Genomic DNA, 19,502 nt, shown 5'->3' with positions numbered 1-19,502 from the left:
CAGGTCTGGGGGCAACTGTTCATCCCAATCAATTCCCCTTTCCCATAGTCCTTGAAAAAGGCATTTTACCCGTATGGTAAATGGGGTGAGAAACCCGATGGGGTCAAAGATGCGAGCTGATGTCTTTAATACACTTCTCTTTGTGTTTTCCTTTCCCTTTAAGATGTCCAGCAGTCCTTTCAGATCAAACCCAAAGTTATAATTTTCAGATCTCCAGACTAATCCTAACACCTTCAGTACATTTCCACAAGTGCCGGTTTCTGGTGTGGGCTCTAGTCCACTTTCTGTCCACTTAGCCCTCAGTTCTGGTGAGTTTGTTACCCATTTGCACAAATTCATGCTGGCATGGGACAGAATCTCCTTTGCTGTTGTGGTGACTGAAAAGGCCTTTTCCACACTGTCTGAGCTGGAGATGAAATCATCTACATAGAGATACTCATTAAGTGCCTTCACAGCTGTAGGTTGCTCAGTTTCATATTGCTTGATATGTTGTCTTATGGTTGCCGCTAGCAGGAATGGGCTGGGTGACACACCAAATACCACTCTATTCATCCTCATGATGCGCAGCTCATTTTTACAGTCACTGGTTGGAGGTCCATGCAGCCACAAAAACCTCACAGCATCTTTGTCCCTTTCTGTTAGAGCTATCTGCAAGAATGCCTTAGTAATGTCTGCAGTAAAGGCTATCTGGTGGAGCCTGAACTTGATTAGCACGTCTAACAGAATGTAGTGGAATGGCTTCGAATGACGACCGAAAACGCTTGTCTTTTACTAAGAACATTTATTGTTCTCTATGCTGCAGTTTATACAAGAAAAGAACAGTTTAGGCCTGGCGGACACGGATTACGTCTAGCATCTCACGTTCATCTGCAAAAACTAGCAAGAATACACACACAACTTCTGTGAAGGCTACTTCAAAATAAATGCATTTTCTGTGACGTTCTTCAGTATAAAACAAATAAAGTTGTGTACCTTTTCAAGTATCAGCTATAAACTATATTTAACATTTCCTTTTCCGTTTTAAACTAAACATTTCACAACAGCATATACACGTCAACTTTCTTTTATATTAATGCATATACACATCAACTTTCTTTATATTAATGCATATACACATCAACTTTCTTTTATATTAATGCATATACACATCAACTTTCTTTTATATTAATGCATACACATCAACTTTCTTTTTGATTTATCATCACCATTCATTATGTCATCATCACTATTCATCATCATCACAATCATTATGACATCAACTTTCTTTTTGATAAATGCATATTCACATCAACTTTATTTTTGATTAATGCAAATGCACATCAACTTTCTTTTAGATTAATGCACATACACATCAACTTTCATTGATATTAATCCACATACACATCGACATTCTTTGATATTAATGCATATACAGATCAACATTCTTTTTAAATAATAAATATACACATCAACTTTCGTTTTGATAAATGCATATACACATCAAATTTCTTTGTGATTGATGCATCTACACATTCATTATATCATCATCACTATTCATTATGACATCAACTTTCTTTTAGATTAATGCATATACACATCAACTTTCTTTTTTATGAATGCATATACACATCAACTTTCTTTTAGATTTATCATCACCATTCATTATGTCATCATCACTATTCATTATGACATCAACTTTTTGATAGATTAATGCATATACACATCAACTTTCTTTTTGATTTATGCATATACATTATTATGTCATCATCACTATTCATTATGACATCAACTTTCTTTTAGATTAATGCATATACACATCAACTTTCATTGATATTAATCCACATACACATCAACATTCTTTGATATTAATGCATATACACATCAAATTTCTTTTGATTAATGCATAAACACATCAACTTTCTTTTAGAATAATGCATATACACATCAACTTTATTTTATATTAATGCATATACAGATCAAAATTCTTTTTAATTAATAAATGTACACATCAACTTTCGTTTTGATTAATGCATATACACATCAGCTTTCTTTTATATTAATGTAATACACATCAACTTTCTTTTTGATTTATCATCACCATTCATTATGTCATCATCACTATTCATTATGACATCAACTTTTTTGATAGATTAATGCACATACACATCAACTTTCTTTTATGTTAATGCATATACACATCTAATTTCTTTTTTATTAATGCTTATACACATCAACTTTCTTTTTTATTAATGCATATACACATCAACTTCATTTTAGATTTCTGCATATACATATCAACTTTCTTTTATATTTATTCATATACACATCAATTTTCTTTTTCAATATATCAATACCATTCATTATGTGATCATCACAATTCATTATGTCACCATCACAATTCATTATGACATCAACTTTCTTTGATATTAATGCATATACACATCAACTTTCTTTTTGATGTATGCATATATACCTCAACTTTCATTTTCATTAATACATATACACATCAAATTTCTTTTTCATTAATACATATACACATCAAATTTCTTTTTTGATTTATGCATATACAAATCAACTTTCTTTTCATTATATCATCACCGTTCATTATGTCATCGTCACAGTTCATTATGACATCAACTTCGTTTTAGATTAATGCACATACACATCAACTTTCTATAATATTAATATATACAGTGGTGTGAAAAAGTGTTTGCCCCCTTCCTCATTTCCTGTTCCTTTGCATGTTTGTCACACTTAAGTGTTTCGGAACATCAAACCAATTTAAACAATAGTCAAGGACAACACAAGTAAACACAAAATGCAATTTGTAAATGAAGGTGTTTATTATTAAAGGTGAAAAAAAATCCAAACCATCATGGCCCTGTGTGAAAAAGTGATTGCCCCCCTTGTTAAAACATACTATAACTGTGGTTGTCCACACCTGAGTTCAATTTCTCTAGCCACACCCAGGCCTGATTATTGCCACACCTGTTCACAATCAAGGCATTACTTAAATAGGAGCTGCTTGACACAGTGAGGTCCACCAGAAGATCCTTAAAAGCTACACATCATGCCGAGACCCAAAGAAATTCAGGAACAATTGAGAAAGAAAGTAATTGAGATCTATCAGTCTGGAAAGGGTTATAAAGCCATTTCCAAAGCTTTGGGAATCCAGCAAACCACAGTGAGAGCCATTATCCACAAATGGCGAAGACATGGAACAGTGGTGAACCTTCCCAGGAGTGGCCGGCCGCCCAAAATTACCCCAAGAGCACAGCGACGACTCATCCAAGAGGTCACAAAAGACCCCACAACAACGTCCAAAGAACTGCAGGCCTCACTTGCCTCAGTTAAGGTCAGCGTTCATGCCTCCACCATCAGGAAAAGACTGGGCAAAAATGGCCTGCATGGCAGAGTTCCAAGGAGAAAACCACTGCTGAGCAAAAAGAACATCAAAGCTTGTCTCAATTTCTCCACAACACATCTTGATGATCCCCAAGACTTTTGGGACAACATTCTGTGGACCGATGAGACAAAAGTGGAACTCTTTGGAAGGTGTGTGTCCAAGTATATCTGGTGTGGAAGGAACACTGCATTTCATAAAAAGAACATTATACCAACAGTAAAATATGGTGGTGGTAGTATGATGGTCTGGGGCTGTTTTGCTGCTTCAGGACCTGGAAGACTTGCCGTGATAAAAGGAACTAAGAGATCCTGAAGGAGAATGTCCGACCATCTGTTCGTGTACTCAAGCTGAAACGAACTTGGGTTCTGCAGCAGGACAATGATCCTAAACACACCAGCAAGTCCACCACCGAATGGCTGAAGAAAAACAAAATGAAGACTTTGGAGTGGCCTAGCCAAAGTCCTGACCTGAATCCTATTAAGATGTTGTGGTATGACCTTAAAAAGGCTGTTCATGCTCAAAAACCCTCTAATGTAACTGAATTAGGACAATTCTGCAAAGATGAGTGGGCCAAAATTCCTCCAGGACGCTGTAAAAGCCTCATTGCACGTTATCGCAAACGCTTTTGCAGTTGCGGTTGCAGTTGTTGCTGCTAATGGTGGCCCAACCAGTTATTAGGTCTAGGGGGCAATCACTTTTTCACACAGGGCCATGATGGTTTGGATTTTTTTTCACCTTTAATAATAAACACCTTCATTTACAAATTGCATTTTCTGTTTACTTGTGTTGTCCTTGACTATTGTTTAAATTGGTTTGAAGTTCCGAAACACTTAAGTGTGACAAACATGCAAAGGAACAGCAAATGAGGAAGGGGGCAAACACTTTTTACACCACTGTAAGTGTACCTATGTTTAAATGAACACACTGTAGCAATGTTTATGTAGTGTTTTTTTAATTTTACCTGTGTTTTTTTTCTGTGAGGGACAGCTCTGTCAGGCTTATTTATGTAGCATGGAGGCTAGCGTTAGCTAACTAGCAGCCAGCCTGCTTCTAAACAAATACTTTTAATTATCTCAACACTTTTTAACAGTCAAACTGAAACACTGGCGGTGAGCTCCAGGTCCTGCAGCTGCAGACGGACATGGATAGCTTCAGACCCGCTCACCACTAGTGTTGGTGGATTAGCAAGCTAGCGTTAGAAAACTAACCCCGCTTATAAATAAATACCTTTTAAATATCTCAACACTTTTAACAGTCAAACTCAAACAATGGGGTGAGCTCCAGGTCTTGCAGCCACGGACGGACCACCATCAGTAGGTATAATGCGTGCCTTTTAAATTACTTTTTTTTGTTGTTAGCGGGCTGGTTGGTTAGTTCGCTAACGCTAGCTTGCTATTCCACCAACACTGGCGGTGGGCTCCCGGGGGGTTGCGCCGCTGCCACCGGGTCTGGAGCTTTCTGTGTCCCGCTGGAGATCAGATCACGTCGAGGTCGGCAGCGGAGCTTTCTAGCGATGTTTCCCCGCTGGCCGAGCCCCACTGACGGCAGACAGTCTGCGTCTGCAGGACCTGGAGCTCCAGTGTTTCAGTTTAACTGTTAAAAAGTGTTGAGCTAATTAAAAGGTATTTACAGTATTTAGTATTTGTTTAATGAGCGGGATCTTGATCTTTAAGCCACAAGCATTTGCTTTATGGCTTTTAGAGGTTGAGCTGCACATGTATGCTTATCAGGCTATTTTCCTGTTTATATTTCCTTAGAAATTGGGGAAGCTGACTCATGCGGAAATGTAGAAGCTGGACGTGCATTGTATTGATCTTACATCTCAAATGGATTCTGACTTTGAATTCAAATATTTGGCATCCAAGAAAAATTTTAAACTGATGATGCATCAGTCATTTTGCTGGTGGTTTCTTGGTCACAGCAACAAGCTTGATCATTGACATACAGTTGCCCGCCACATATCACAAAACTGTTGGGTGGGGCCTTAAGTATTTGCTTGTATTACATCAAGTTTTCCAATAACATTAACAAGCATAACGTTGATTACGGTGCCTGTGTTTGTCATGATGTGGAAAGTTGATAATTGCAGGTAGTGTTGCCGAGTGGTCTAAGGCGCTGGATTAAGGCTTCAGTCTCTCTGGAGGCGTGGGTTCAAATCCCACCACTTCCATTTGCATATCTTAAATTGCTGGAAGGCAACCAATGTGATGTCTTACAGCTGTGGCATTTGGCCTGAACTTGGTGAAGTAACTAGAATCATCCATCAATAACTTTGCTGAGATTAGAAAATCAACAGATAATTGTGATAATTAATCGTGATCTCCATATTGATCAAAGTTATTGTAATTATCATTTTGGCCATAATCATGCAGCTCAAAGATATTTTATCAAACCAGGTTGGGCAAGTAACCTTTCTGCTGACTTCTTGTAAAAAAGAATGTACCACAACCCAAAAACAGTTACTGCGATGGCTGGGAATCGAACCCAGGTCAACTGCTTGGAAGGCAGCTATGCTCACCACTATACCACCATCGCTGGATAACGTGATGTTCATTTCAAATCTTGTAATACATTTGGGCTTTGAGACATGTTCAAATCTGGCTCGAAGGAGCAGTCTTTTCCAGAGTTTTTTATTGTATTTAGAAGCGGGCTGGATGCTAGTAAGCTTATGCTAGCTTTCATGCTACATAACTAAGACAGAGTTGTCCCTCATCTGGGGATAGACTTTAATGCTTTACAAACACCAAAGCAAGTAAGCGCTGTGACTAACATTACTCTTCTGAAGTGATTTTGGAGAGGTACATCAGGTAGAAATATGCTGGTTGACTAGCATGACACCATTGTATTCATATAATAATCAATCCAGGCTAACGTGAATGAGAGTGACCGCATGTTACTTCCTCTAAATTTAAGGTTGTGGTTGACTAGCGGGGTCAGCTCGATAGTTTGACAAATTGATCAGACCTGCACGTCATGCACACTAGAAACAAACCGTGTATCCAAGAACAGTTCAGTCAGTGGAAATGACGTTCGATCAGACACAGCCATCTATAGTAGATTAGTGTTACGTTTCCAGTGTCGCGGCTCCGAACCAAAACGTTAGTTGGGACAGACGGACCGCTTGTTTCTTTAGGATAACTATATTAGCTTTAGACCGGCTGGTAGCAGCTTTGTGCTTGGTTCTTTAGGCTGACTATATTAGCTTTAGCCTGGCTGGTAGCAGCTTTCTGCTGGTTTCTTGAAGCTAACTATATTAGCTTTAGCCTGGCTAGTAGCAGCTTTCTGCTTGTTTTTTGGGGCTAACTGTATTAGCTTGAGCCTGGCTGGTAGCAGCTTTCTGCTGGTTTCTTTAAGCTAACTATATTAGCTTTAGCTTGGCTGATAGCAGCTTTCTGCGGTGGGAAATGGCCGGGAGACGTTGTGATTATGTTGCATTAATCAGGGGATTTAGTTTGTATTTGTAGAGAACATAAAACACTGACTACTGTAGCGTCCCTTACTACCCATGAAAACTATGACATCACTGTATCAGCGGCAGCTGCTGCCTCCGGTACTTTTCTACACACAAAGAGCCTCACTTCCCATACCAATAAACCCCATCGGACTAACTGTATAACAATACATTACGTGTTTCTTTATTTCATCTTACATTTTCGCTAGCCTACTGTATATACCACCGCATTACAATGTTGTGTAGTTATATTGTTTTTACAATTATCTTTGTTTAATATCTGTGACTCATTAAGATCTAAATAACTGGTCATTGTGTTTCATCCCAGTTTCACCCTTTGTTACTCAAATAAACGTGTCGCCAGTGCTTGATGGTGGAAGGTGTTTAGCTGCTGGTCAGATTGCACAGCGTTACGTGCGTGCAGGACAATACATATTTCATGGTAATTTTAGAATAACAGAGGTGAAGAAGTTCCCTGGAAAATACCAGAAGCATTTCCAGGTAATCTCTTCACCTCTGTTATTGTAATATTACCATGTAATAAAAATTGAAACAGGCAGTTTTGCATTTTGCACCACTGCCTTCTAAAGCTCTAGCCAGGCGCCATTCCTCGCCTAAAACAATATAACCAACAATATGGCTAACTAGTCAAGGAACAGCAAGAGACTTGATATTTAAGACTACAAACTGACTATGTGACAGATGTGTAATCTGTCATGTCCTGCCTTCTGAAGGTCTAGCCAGGAGCCATTCCTCGCCTAAAACAATATGAGTCATTCCAGTAAGTGAAGAGGAAACTCACATCTACAAAGATAAATTTGATAGCGGTGACTCCCTGATGGTCTAGTGGCTAGGATTTGGTGCTCTCACCGCTGCGGCCTGGGTTCAATTCCCGGTCAGGGAATGGTCAGGACTTGACAGATGCAGGTGTAATATTTGAAAGACTAAGTTCCTGGACTACGTTTTGGTTGATTTGTCAAATTCTTCCTCATTAGTTTATCGCTAGAACCACAACACTTTTAAAGAGTACCATTTCCTTTAAAGCAGACCCCCGACAGCGGATGTATCTTTTTGTCATCATTGATGGGTCATAAACACTTCATCTGCCTCTATCTCAATAACAATTATTTTCATTTTTCAACAGTAACTTGTAATGGTAAATTACATTTAACCAATGATTTTCATATTAATTATTCATGATAAGATCTCCAATGCCTCTCAGAGGATATGACTTCTGTATCTTTTCTCAATGTTTTCTCCTTGTAGGAGACAACTGAATTTGTTATGTCTTTGCTTTCTCCCACCAAGGAGGGCTCGCTGATTCCACTCGGGAAATCCAAACGACAAGGAAGCAATTTCAAACAGCGGGGGTAAGTTAAAGTTTCAATACTGTTGGATAAATTATTTAAATTGGACATTGAGATGGTTTGTGAGACAAATGTTGACTGTGATTTAACAGGGATTCGGTGAAAGTTATCTTTTGTTTTGTAAAACTTTGGGTTGTGTACAAAAGAGGAAAAAAAGAAGCTAGTTTTTTTGCAATTCTTCTGGTCACACTTGGCACTATTTCACAACTTTTGCCTAGTTCTCTATTCTGTCGGGGCTTAACTCTGTCTCCCCCACCTCTTCTTGTTTTTTCTTGTTCTGTCTTGGCAAGAAGTATTATGCTTTTGGGTTGTCTGTCCATCTCTACATCAGAATCAGAAACACTTTATTGATCTGTGAAGGGAAACTCTTAAAAAAGGGCTGCTTCTTCAAGCTGGATTTGAACCAGCGACCTAAGGATTTCAGATTCATGCCCCTACAGTCCTCCGCTCTACCAACTGAGCTATCAAAGGGAGATAACATACAGGAACACACTTCCCATTCTTGTTGATGTGATAACACAGGACCCCTTGGGGGGACTTTCTGAATCATCAGGGACTGTAGCTCAGTGATAGAGCGCACTTCCAGTCTCAATGCCCAGATGTATTACAAGATTTGAAGTGAACATTGGATTGCCCAGCGATGGTGGTATAGTGGTGAGCATAGCTGCCTTCCAAGCAGTTGACCTGGGTTCGATTCCCAGCCATCGCATTAGCTTTCTGTGAGTGATGTTACCTGCTTTATTTGACAAGAAGTCAGCAGAAAGGTTACTTGCCCAACCTGGTTTGATAAAACATTAGATCTCTTTGGGCTGCACGATTATGGCCAAAGTTATAATCACGATTAGTTTGATCAATATGGAGATTATCACAATTATTTGTTGATTTTCTACTTCAAAGTGCCGGAAAGGAAGCTTTCACCAATCGAAAAAAAACCTTCGCAAGAAAAAGCCAATACTTTATTAAAAAATGCCAGTACTTTATTAAAAAATGTTATCACACTTTGTCATTTTTCTCTGGCATTGTTGATTATTAGAATATTGTAACCAGCATTAAGTGAGTAGGTTTAGGTCTGTGTGAATATGGGCCGAGCATCTACCTGGGCTGAATTTGAGAACATCTTCTTTTGCATTTTCTCTGTAAAGAGCCATTACTCCTCCATGTAGGGCGTCAGAATTTGGGTTTCTTGAAAATGGTTCTTTGAATACAGGTAAACATAGAATGCTAAAACAGGATTTGAAGAAAAGAAGAAAAATGTTTGAGGGGCAAAAATGAAAAGCACTCAAGATCTGATATAAATAGAGAAAAATAAGCAATGTTCTAATCAGTGGTTGAAAGAAGCCAAATGTAAAAAAAAAAAAAAAAAGAGGGTGCATCAACAGTTAACTCCAGAGAAGACAAAAAACAAAGAAAGGACATATGAACAATGTCACTAACGCATTTTCTCTCCATCCAAGTCCTAAAGATGGCGAATAGCTGCTCATCCCACCACCACCCTACCCTCCTCCGCCATCCAGGCCGAAGGGAGAAACACCGTCCGTGTCTCTCCCAGAAGCAAGCGCCAGGAGCGGACAAGATCCCACACAGCCCCCACCTCGCTGCAAGCTCTCTCTCTCTACAAGCAGCCACGCCCTCCCCCACCTACATCTGACATTAAGATCAGAGAGGTATGATTCCATCCAGAACCGTGCCATAGCTGCAGTTTTAGGATTTCTGGATGGGGCCGTGGCTGCTGTTATGTGTGTAGCTGTAAATCTGCTCCTTAAAAACAATAACAGGTCTGGCACTCCTTTCCCTTCTTTGTCCTTTGACTTCTTCATCACTCTTCTTTTCACTCGTTCCCACTTAGACCACTACAGGAAATAAAAGATGGCTCGTTCGGGGTCTAAAATCCCTTTTCTGGGTGGGATAAAAACAGAGCTGATGAGTAAAAGCAAAGGTAAGCAAAAGCTAGTACAAAAAGCTGGGCCAAACAGCAAAGCCCACCAAAAATAGTTTCAACTCATCGGCGTTCCCTTCCAAGGAAGTCTTTAGTAAAAGGCAAAAGACTTGTGTGTTATGAAGAGAAACCAGAGTGAGTACAGCCGTCTGATCGAGAGCAGCAGAAACCCCTAGTGGACCCAGTCCAAACCATCGCGGTAAGCCTCACTGGGTGTCCAAACTAAAATGATAAGAGGCAACTTGGTAGACTCCTTACTGATGTTTATATCTGTACTCCCTGTACAAACGCCCTGTTTGTCAGGTCTATTTCCCATCTGGCAGGGACATTTCTAGATTCAGGTGGACATTGTGGACAGAAACATTGGTAGATCTTGATTCCCACCATAGGATTTGGCCTGTATTGCACATTGTCTTCACATCCCGCGCAATTTATTGCCATTGTCAAGCACATGACAGATTTTTTTTCCAAGCTCTCGTGTGTTTTTTCATTGTGTGACATCAAATTAAAATCTTATTTTTACAAGTGCAAATTTAAACATTTAGTTCAGATTTTTTTGTTCTGCAAGCTCTCACCTTTTGCCCCATATTTCCCTTCATATGAGTCCGAGCCAGCAGCACTAAGGAAGAGCAGCCTCTCCTACGGCGAGTGGTGGCGACCCACGGGGAAACTTTGGTTTCCCAGTCAGTTCCAGTAGTACAGGTGAGAAAGTGGTGGATAAAACGAGGACTGTGTGTCGGCGTTGTTGGTACGTGAGTGGAAATACATCCAACATGCTAACGCATATCCAACGCCATCACCCAGACATGACAATCACTGGAACGAGACAAAAAAACTATCCAACGTCTCCTCCCTACAGTGGTTAACCAGCCTTTAGATCCAAATACAAATAGGGCCAAAAAATCACTGAATCAATCAGGATTTCCACATCACCTTCAAAGCCCCGTATCCACTCGTAGAGTAACCTGGCTTCAAGTATTTGCTGTATGTACTCAAACCTCGTTACAACACGCCATCCCGTCCACCGGGACTTCAGTGTACCGTTCCACCCCTTTAGTCGCCACCACTCGCCGTAGGAGAGGCTGCTCTTCCTTAGTGCTGCTGGCTCTGACTCATATGAAGGGAAATATGGGGCAAAAGGTGAGAGCTTGCAGAACAAAAAAATCTGAACTAAATGTTTAAATTTGCACTTGTAAAAATAAGATTTTAATTTGGAAAGTGTTCTTTCCTTTGGTATCATCTGTTGGTTTGGCAATGCCACTGAAGCACAAAAAAGGTACATTAGAAAAATAATAACTTCCAGCAAACTTTTGTGTATTCCATTTCCAAGTATGGAAAGTTTATACAAAAACAGGATACGGAGAAAGGCAAATAGCATTGTGGGCAACCAGAAGCACCCCCTTTCCTCCTCATTTGAACTGCTGCCCTCAGGACGACGATACTGTGCTCCTTTGTTTAAAAAAAACAGATCCAAGCTCTCCTTTGTTCCACAGGCCATTAAACTCCTTAATAATGAAGGTCCCGTCCAATGATATATATATTTTGTGTATCTATTTTATTCTCTTCTTTCTCCCAGCTGGTCTGGAACTCTACCCCCCCCCCTTCATATTATTCTGGTTTATGGTACGAGTGGTGGTGTACATATGTTTTGTTTTTGTTTTTCCTCCTTGCCTTATCTGTGTTAATGTTGAATACCATGTGATGTGATCTGCAACCTAATTTCCCTATGGGGACAATAAACATGAACTAACTAACTTTAATACATGTCAATCAAGCTGAGCCTGTAAAGGCCACACAGTCTGATTAGTCAAGTGGAAACACCTGTGGGAGTGGAACATGGATGTGTAGAGATGGGCTTTCAAACAATGCACCTTTTTTACATGTCAAAGTAGAAAAAGCAAAGGTAAAAATAAAAATGAATTATGGCTTAACTCAGTTTACATTTTTAAACCGGACATAAGGCATCACAAAGTCAAGAAAGTAGGTGTTAACCCGTTAAAGTAACCTTGTCCACCATGGACAAAACATACTTCAAGACTGACTATAATTTCGCATGGTTTATTACCTTCATACAATTACGTTTTTCACATGTCTGCTACTACCACTCTGATCATATTCCCTTCTTCAATACTCCATAAAGAAGCAAAGAACAATCATCAATGACAGAGAGCACATGAAGTGAATCATTACTCACTGTCAGTCTCACGCTCGGAAAAGAATATCACAACTCATCATCGTGGTCAGCGAGACCAAACACTTTAGAAACACATTCCTCAAGTCAGAAACTCTAGAAATGATCCCTGAAAGTATAGTCTTGTTTAGACTGAGGGGGGAAACTGCATCTCATTCACTGCAGAGTGATTGTCACTCAGGGTTCAGAGGGACAGACGCTAATCGTTACGTGCTCCAGATGACTCTGAGGTGAGAAAATCTATTTAGATCTTTAAAGCCCATGTTGCAGGTTAACCACCACTGTTGATTATTGGGTACAAAAAGCACTCAAGATTTGTATATCATCTCCAAATATTGTTAAAGGGGTGATATAATGCAAAACCGATTTTACCTTGTCATAGGTGAATAACGACAGTTCAGTGGGTAAATAGGACATACATAAAAGCTTTAAATCCCAATGACATGCCTTTCCTCTGAAAATCCCACATTTTGAAACTGCCGCTGAAAACGGGCGAATCCCAACAAAGCCAAAAGGTGACGTCAGGATCTCAGAACCATCAGCTTTGTCACGCCCATGGACGTATAAGGAGAACGGTCCAGCCCCAACATTTACACACAGGCCACTGACCTGAGACCAGCTCCTAATGTTGCTGGCGTTAGGTCGATTAGATGTCCGACTGAGAACGCTGCTCCTGTACTCTGACGGGATTTACTAAGAAGAAAGTTTGAAATATTTCCCAGGACATTGACAATGAACCCGGGTTGTAAATGCAGAGTTCCAGTCTGTACAGGGAACGGAGACACTTCTCATAGCTAGTCTTCCCAAGGAAGCAAACACTCGACGGACATGGCTGCTGTTTATAAGGAGATCCCTGTGAACTTTTCCCCCAAAGACAGTTTTCAAAACTTCGGACAATTTAAAGCAGGATTTGCTGAGCTGCTGCTGCTGTTCCGACTGTCTGGTCATCCCAACATCAAGCTGTAAGTATGATTTCGTCGCTAACAGTAACATTAGCAATGCTAACGTAGCCTGTAGCTAGCATAGGCTGAATGTGTGTTGATAACTGTAATGGCAAAGGGGCTAACGTTTCATTTTCCTAACTGTTCCATTCAAATAAATACCCCGTGTTGTCATGTAGCTCCATCTATAGTTCACCGTGCATGTTGGTCCACTTTGGCAGGTTAATTTTTATTGTATTTCAGCAAGAAAGCTAACTGCAGCTGAGTAGAATCCTGATAGTTTGGTTGCGAGCTAGCTAGCGTTAAGCTGTAACGTTACTCAGCTAGCTAGCTAGCTAAATCATCCCGTTAGCTTCGGCAACAGAACTAGAAACGTTATCATTTCATATGATATTGAGTCAATCTCGTGAAAACGGTGTGTATATAGACTGCAATGTATTGATTTGCAGTTTTTTTTTTTCAGAGCACAGAAGAAAGTCAAGACACGAAAGATGCGGCTTGCTAAACAGATGCTCAGAGTGTGTCATCTCGGGGACACAACTGTCTCATAAGACATCTAGACCTCATGTAACCCAGGTTTACTTAGTTAGCAAAATAAATAAACTGGTTAAAAGGAAATTAATCAATAAATATGTTAACATATGGTTAAACGTTTATTGAGAACCTTTTGTAATATTTTATTCCATGGTATGTCATTTCATGAGTTATTTTGTATTAAAAAGCATGTGGACTTTTATTTTGAATATGTGGACTTTTATTTTGAAAAGGGCACGTTGTTACGTAACCCAGGTGACTATCACTCACCAATCAGATTGTCAAAAAGTTTCTCTTGCTAGGACAGTTTGGTTTTTGCAGAGCGAGCCGCAGATGAAAAGCTGTGAGAGTAACGGAGAATAAGGTGGACAAAACCTGTACCTTTTGAAAGCCAATTTGGTTGACTTTTGTGAAAGATATCCCATGCAGGCACGGCGTCATGGGTGGGCCTGACGGGCCTAGGCCCACCCACTTTTCAACAGGCCCACCCACAAATTTTCATTAAAAAAAAGAAGAATATAATAGGCTATATTTAATTATAAAGAATTATTAAAAAGTGTCAAATTATCTCATAATTTGTGCTAAATTAGTCTAAATCTTAAGTAGTTTTTAACTTAATTTAAAAAAAAAGTTGTTTGTCTATTAAGTGACATCGATCTGCGCAACATTTCCAACGCGCTAGACTGCCAGCTTAGCGAACTGAACACTCGATTCCACAGTGACACCTATGGCCTCATGGCATCTGCAGCAGTCCTGATGTCTCCTAGCCTTCATACAAATGACACCAGCTGGTCAATGAGGACGTTTTCCCAAATATCCGTGCTTTCCTAAAAGCTCTGATAACACTGCCGATGACATCCTGTACAGTTGAACGCGTCTTTTCCAGTGTCAATCGGATTAAAACACCAAACAGGAGCACCATGCTTACGTCTCGCCTTATGTCTCTGTGTCTGTTGACATACGAGAGCTTACAGTAACTCTTGACTTCGATGATATCATCTACATTTTAAAGAGCAAACCCCGCCGACTACTGCTGTAATTTGTGTCAGTGTGTGTGTGTGCGAGGCGACCTAAAAACATGCGATGAATCCGTAGGCTACATGTTGAAAGTTAGTAACATAGCAAAGAGAAAAAGAGGAAATGAGTCGTTCCATGTTCGCTTCTTCTAGGCCTTTTTAGCGAGTTTAATTGTTTACCACGAGGGGATAAGAGTATGTGAAGGCTACTCTGTCTGTATTGAGATATATTAAAATAATCGATTCATAACCCGTTACAAATCTACAGGCGCATTTCTATTTCTATATCAGCTTGTTACTGTTCTTTTTCCCTCCTGGGCTCCCCTTGTTATGGGCGCTGTGTCTGATGTTAATGTGATTTATTTCCTTTTGTTAAATATGGTTATAACATGAATCACACTAAAGTAACAGTTTGTCTCTTTCGGAAATAACTTGAGTTTTACACGACAGATGACGTCAATGAACCAGTTCTGTGCCCGAGTTATGAATGAAAACTGTCGGGAGGTGTTGTTGATCTGTAGTGCTGAAAACATAAAAACAATTAAACAGAATTGTGAAATATTTGGCCTCCTGTTATACGAGCAGAACTAAATTATGTTTTGGGGAAATATAAATGCCTTACCACTGTTCCAGTCTTAGGTCTATGGAGCTTTGCGTAATAGCGCAGCCAGGTATGGTGCGTAATGGAGATTCCAACGCGCTCCTCTCTGGGCAGAACCAAGGAGAGCGGTCGCGGATGGGGTCGACCTATACAACCAAACGTTTGTACAATGTTTTTTTACAACATATTTAAAGAGCATCAAGCTATTGAAATCTCTATTATGTTAGCACATATAATATAACAGTATAGTAGTCATTTGTATTAGGTTAAACAGTGATTTGATATCATGTTTTAATTTAAGGCCCACCCAAAATTGGTCTGGCCCATCCAAAACTGAAATCCTGGCGCCGTGCCTGATCCCATGTACTCAATTTGTCCCTGGTGAAGACGATTAGTGCATTGGAAATCGGGACTTGGCTATTTTGAGTGGGTTGAAGAAATGTTCAACCGACGTCGACCGACATCGACTTGAGAGACACGAGGTTGAAACAAGATGGCGAGCCACCCAGTGATCTGCTGAACCGTTGTGAATACCTGAGTCACAGCGTCTCAATAGGACGTTGCTCACAATCTTCTGAACTGGTAGGATTCATCCAGTTTCTACGAATCCACACTTCTGACTAGTAGGATTTCCTTCAGCTTCTGCAAATTCTGCAGCGGACTCCAAACGAACTTTGAGTTACGGTTAACAAGTAAAAAGACGATAGGGGAGAGGAGAACTCCTTTTTCTTTTCTTATTTCTGTTGGTCCTAACCACCAATTTGTTCAGTCTTTTGCTGAATTATTATGGTTTTGTAACTCCAAATTATTGTTTTTTTCATTTTCTTTTCCATGGGTATTACCACTTGTAAATGGGTACATTACTACATGCAAATACTCTAATTAAGAGGTGAAATTCACTGATGTGATTTAGATTAACTGAAGTTAACTAAACAAATCAAAACTCTAAACAGAACTAATTAGAGAACTAAAAAAAGGGAAAAGAAAACCAAAAGGGATTAAAACCTAAAACCAAACTGAGGTTAAAACTGAAATTAGATTAATATAGAACTAATATTGAACTTGGTATAAACTCAAAAGGTGAAAACCTAAATAACTTAACAAAAGGGTGTTAAGTGGGATTGTATTTTGTGTAATTGTTGTCAATGGTTTTGTATGTATATGTGTATGTTAATATTCAAATAATAAGCCGGCAGTTAAAACTTATTTCCTGGTCTGTGGTTTTCTACTTTTTCTTTCAACATGTTGTAATATTAACTCTTCTGCTCCAGTAGACGAATCTAGTAGAACAATTCTGGTCCATAGAGCATAGATCACTACAACTAGTAATTACCCAACAGAGGGGTTACATTATGTTAAATACAATTAAACATAAATGTCAAAATGACCTCTTCTCGGATACACCTACACTTTTAATTTGACATTTTCTTTCAACCTTAAATATTCTAGAAATATTTTCCAGGGTGATGTCCACTTCCTGGGTTTGTATGGTTCTGGCTCCACGCCAGAGGGTGGCTTTGTATCAGTCTTTATATGTATACGTTAATACAACTTAATACATATTTTCCCATTATTTTTAATTTTTACATAAAATACAAAACACATAACATTTACAGCATGTACAACAGAACATAAGAACTAAGGCATCAATACAAAAGCAGAAAAGGCCTTTCAAACAACACAACTATAACTTACTAATTGCAACAAATAATCATATACTTACATACACTAAAGTCTAACATACAACAGTTACTTTCATTACATGCAAATTGTGCAGCTCTTGATGGCCACAGCACTCCACCAATGTAAAGGTATAAAGTCCTTCTCCATGTCTTCTCCGAACTTCTCCCACACCCGCTGCTTTGCCTCTTCCACAGCAGAGGCTGAAGCCCTTCGGGCCCGTCGGTACCTTGCTGCTGCTAAACAAATGGCTTTCAACTGAATCTACCGTCCATTCTCTGCAGTTCATTGACAATTTTAACATTTTCCGGGACCGCAGACATCTTTTTAAAGCAGAAGGACTTAGAATTCCAGTCAATTTTAACACGTAGCTCTGTAGTTTGTACATTAGGAGGTCTGTCAGTGGAGAGAGAAATGAAACCAATCGGTGGTGTCTACACCGTGTTATCCTCCTGCTAGAGTTCAGCACCCAACAGGCTTCAACAGGGCAAGTTTTAAACCTGTTTTTAGCCTCTTAACATGTTCAAAATGTCATTACCAGTGCCTAGCCATGTGCAGTTATTCCTTCCGAGTTAACACTGCTGTAGATGTGACAGAAAGGCGTGTTTCCACTAGTGTGGACTTCACCGGAAAACAGGAAATAACCAGAGGTATGGGCACTGGCTGAATTAACACAACTTTTATGCATTTCTTTCTCATCTACTGCAATCAAATTCATTGTGTTTACTCTGAAGGAATCACTGCACATGGGGGGGGCACGTTTAATGAAATTATGGACATGTTTAAAGGCTGGTGGTATACAGTGTGTAAGTGTATCAACTTTCGTTTTGATTAATGCATACACACATCAACTTTCTTTTTGATTAATGCACATACACATCAACCTTCTTTTAGATTAATGCACATCATCTTTCTTTTTAAAAAATTAATGTAATATGTATACTACTTTTGACACAATTTACACTCTTTGTTAGTAATCACACACAGGTCTGAAAACACACACATGCTCAGGACCTATTCATGCCTAAATGTAGAATTGTCACAGCTGGCCAGCACCCTGAGAGGTTGGGAGGGGGTACAATGCCTTGCTCAAGAACACCTGGTAGTGCCAAGACATTCTCATTCCGGAGCTACTGCCACCCCTAAACATCTGACCCCGACGTGATTTGAACACGCAACCTTCTGATCTGGAGTCAGACGCGCTACCGTTGCGCCACGAGGTCTGTTGATTAATGCATGTACACATCAACTTTCTTTGAGATTAATACATACACATCAACTTTCTTTTTGATTAATGCATACACATATAAACTTTCTTAAGAATAATGCATACACACATCATCACTCTGGAAGCCCCCTAGACATAACAATAGTATCAGGCTTTTCCAGATCATGCCCTGACATTAAAGTGTAGTCATGACGTCTCTTTTAAAGGCACAGTTTCTAGAAAACTGGCTGTGTGAATTAAGCGTTTTGTTACTTTCACAGTATTTATATTGCACATCAGCCTGGTTTTGAATCAAAGAAAGACACAGACATCTCCATTTTTACAATATAGGACTTTCAAGGGATGTCTTCCGTTTTTCAAAACCTGAACCCTATTTTCCTTTGTTTTTGTGTCTAAGTGACTGATAGATAACATCTTTGACACTGGTGTAGTATTAAGCGAGATCGCTGCAGTCGGCAGCGGCGAAACAAGCTACAATATGAGTTAAAGAGGAAAATGTCCAGCTTGTATATACTAGGGATGAGCGAGTACAGCATTATCTGTATCTGTATCTGTTTACCACATGAATTATCTGTATCCGTATCCATACTCGGACTGGCGGGGCCTAACTCGAAAGTGGTTAGATTTAACCGGAAGTGGGTCGGTTTGTCTTGAAATGGGCGGGGCTTTAACCGGTATGTTATTTTAAGCATGCAAATTGTTATATTTATTGCTGATTAGAAACTATTTACATGAGCTTCAGATCAATGGTGTTGTCATGGTAACAAACAAACTATATACAGAACGTTTTGCAACAATGAATACAACACATGCGGTTGCAATTATGAAGTAAAATGTAATGAACAAGAGTTTTCATACTCAATATAACTTTAGTTTTTTAACTTTAAATTTTTTTACGATCAGTGTGATTTTTTTTTGTTTTTGGTTCTTTTTTATTTTTTTTATTTCCACACCAGGTATGTGTGAAATGTGTGTGTGTGTGTGTGTGTGTGAGTGTGAGTCAGCTAACAGTTAAAAAAAAAAAATTCTGATGGCAGAGACGCAACGGGAGTTGCATTTAAACCAAGCAGCATGTCTGAAACCCACGTTCACCAGAAATCTACTGGTTACTATGTAAGGACTACAAACCCACGTTCAACAGAAATCTACTGGTTACTATGTAAGGACTACAA

At 39.4% G+C, this 19,502-nt stretch overlaps 5 non-coding genes across 5 annotated transcripts; 1 reads left to right on the top strand and 4 right to left on the bottom strand.

The window, feature by feature from the left end:
* Positions 1-5,848: 5,848 nt before the first annotated feature.
* trnag-ucc (transfer RNA glycine (anticodon UCC)) lies at positions 5,849-5,920 on the bottom strand. The gene has a single exon. It is a non-coding gene; the product is annotated as a tRNA-Gly (tRNA).
* A 2,920-nt stretch (positions 5,921-8,840) lies between these two features.
* On the top strand, positions 8,841-8,912 carry trnag-ucc (transfer RNA glycine (anticodon UCC)). Its single transcript has one exon. It is a non-coding gene; the product is annotated as a tRNA-Gly (tRNA).
* A 1,252-nt stretch (positions 8,913-10,164) lies between these two features.
* Positions 10,165-10,278, bottom strand: LOC116680100 (U5 spliceosomal RNA). The gene has a single exon (XR_004329630.1). It is a non-coding gene; the product is annotated as a U5 spliceosomal RNA (small nuclear RNA).
* A 1,961-nt stretch (positions 10,279-12,239) lies between these two features.
* On the bottom strand, positions 12,240-12,455 carry LOC116680096 (small nucleolar RNA U3). Its single transcript, XR_004329627.1, has one exon. It is a non-coding gene; the product is annotated as a small nucleolar RNA U3 (small nucleolar RNA).
* A 5,798-nt stretch (positions 12,456-18,253) lies between these two features.
* trnaw-cca (transfer RNA tryptophan (anticodon CCA)) lies at positions 18,254-18,325 on the bottom strand. The gene has a single exon. It is a non-coding gene; the product is annotated as a tRNA-Trp (tRNA).
* Between the last annotated feature and the right edge of the window lie 1,177 nt (positions 18,326-19,502).

The sequence above is a fragment of the Etheostoma spectabile genome, unplaced genomic scaffold (genome assembly GCF_008692095.1).
Source record: "Etheostoma spectabile isolate EspeVRDwgs_2016 unplaced genomic scaffold, UIUC_Espe_1.0 scaffold00018316, whole genome shotgun sequence".
Classification (NCBI taxonomy): domain Eukaryota; kingdom Metazoa; phylum Chordata; class Actinopteri; order Perciformes; family Percidae; genus Etheostoma; species Etheostoma spectabile.
The sequence above is the reverse complement of the archived record's forward strand: the minus strand, read 5'-3'. Positions and strand labels throughout refer to the sequence as shown.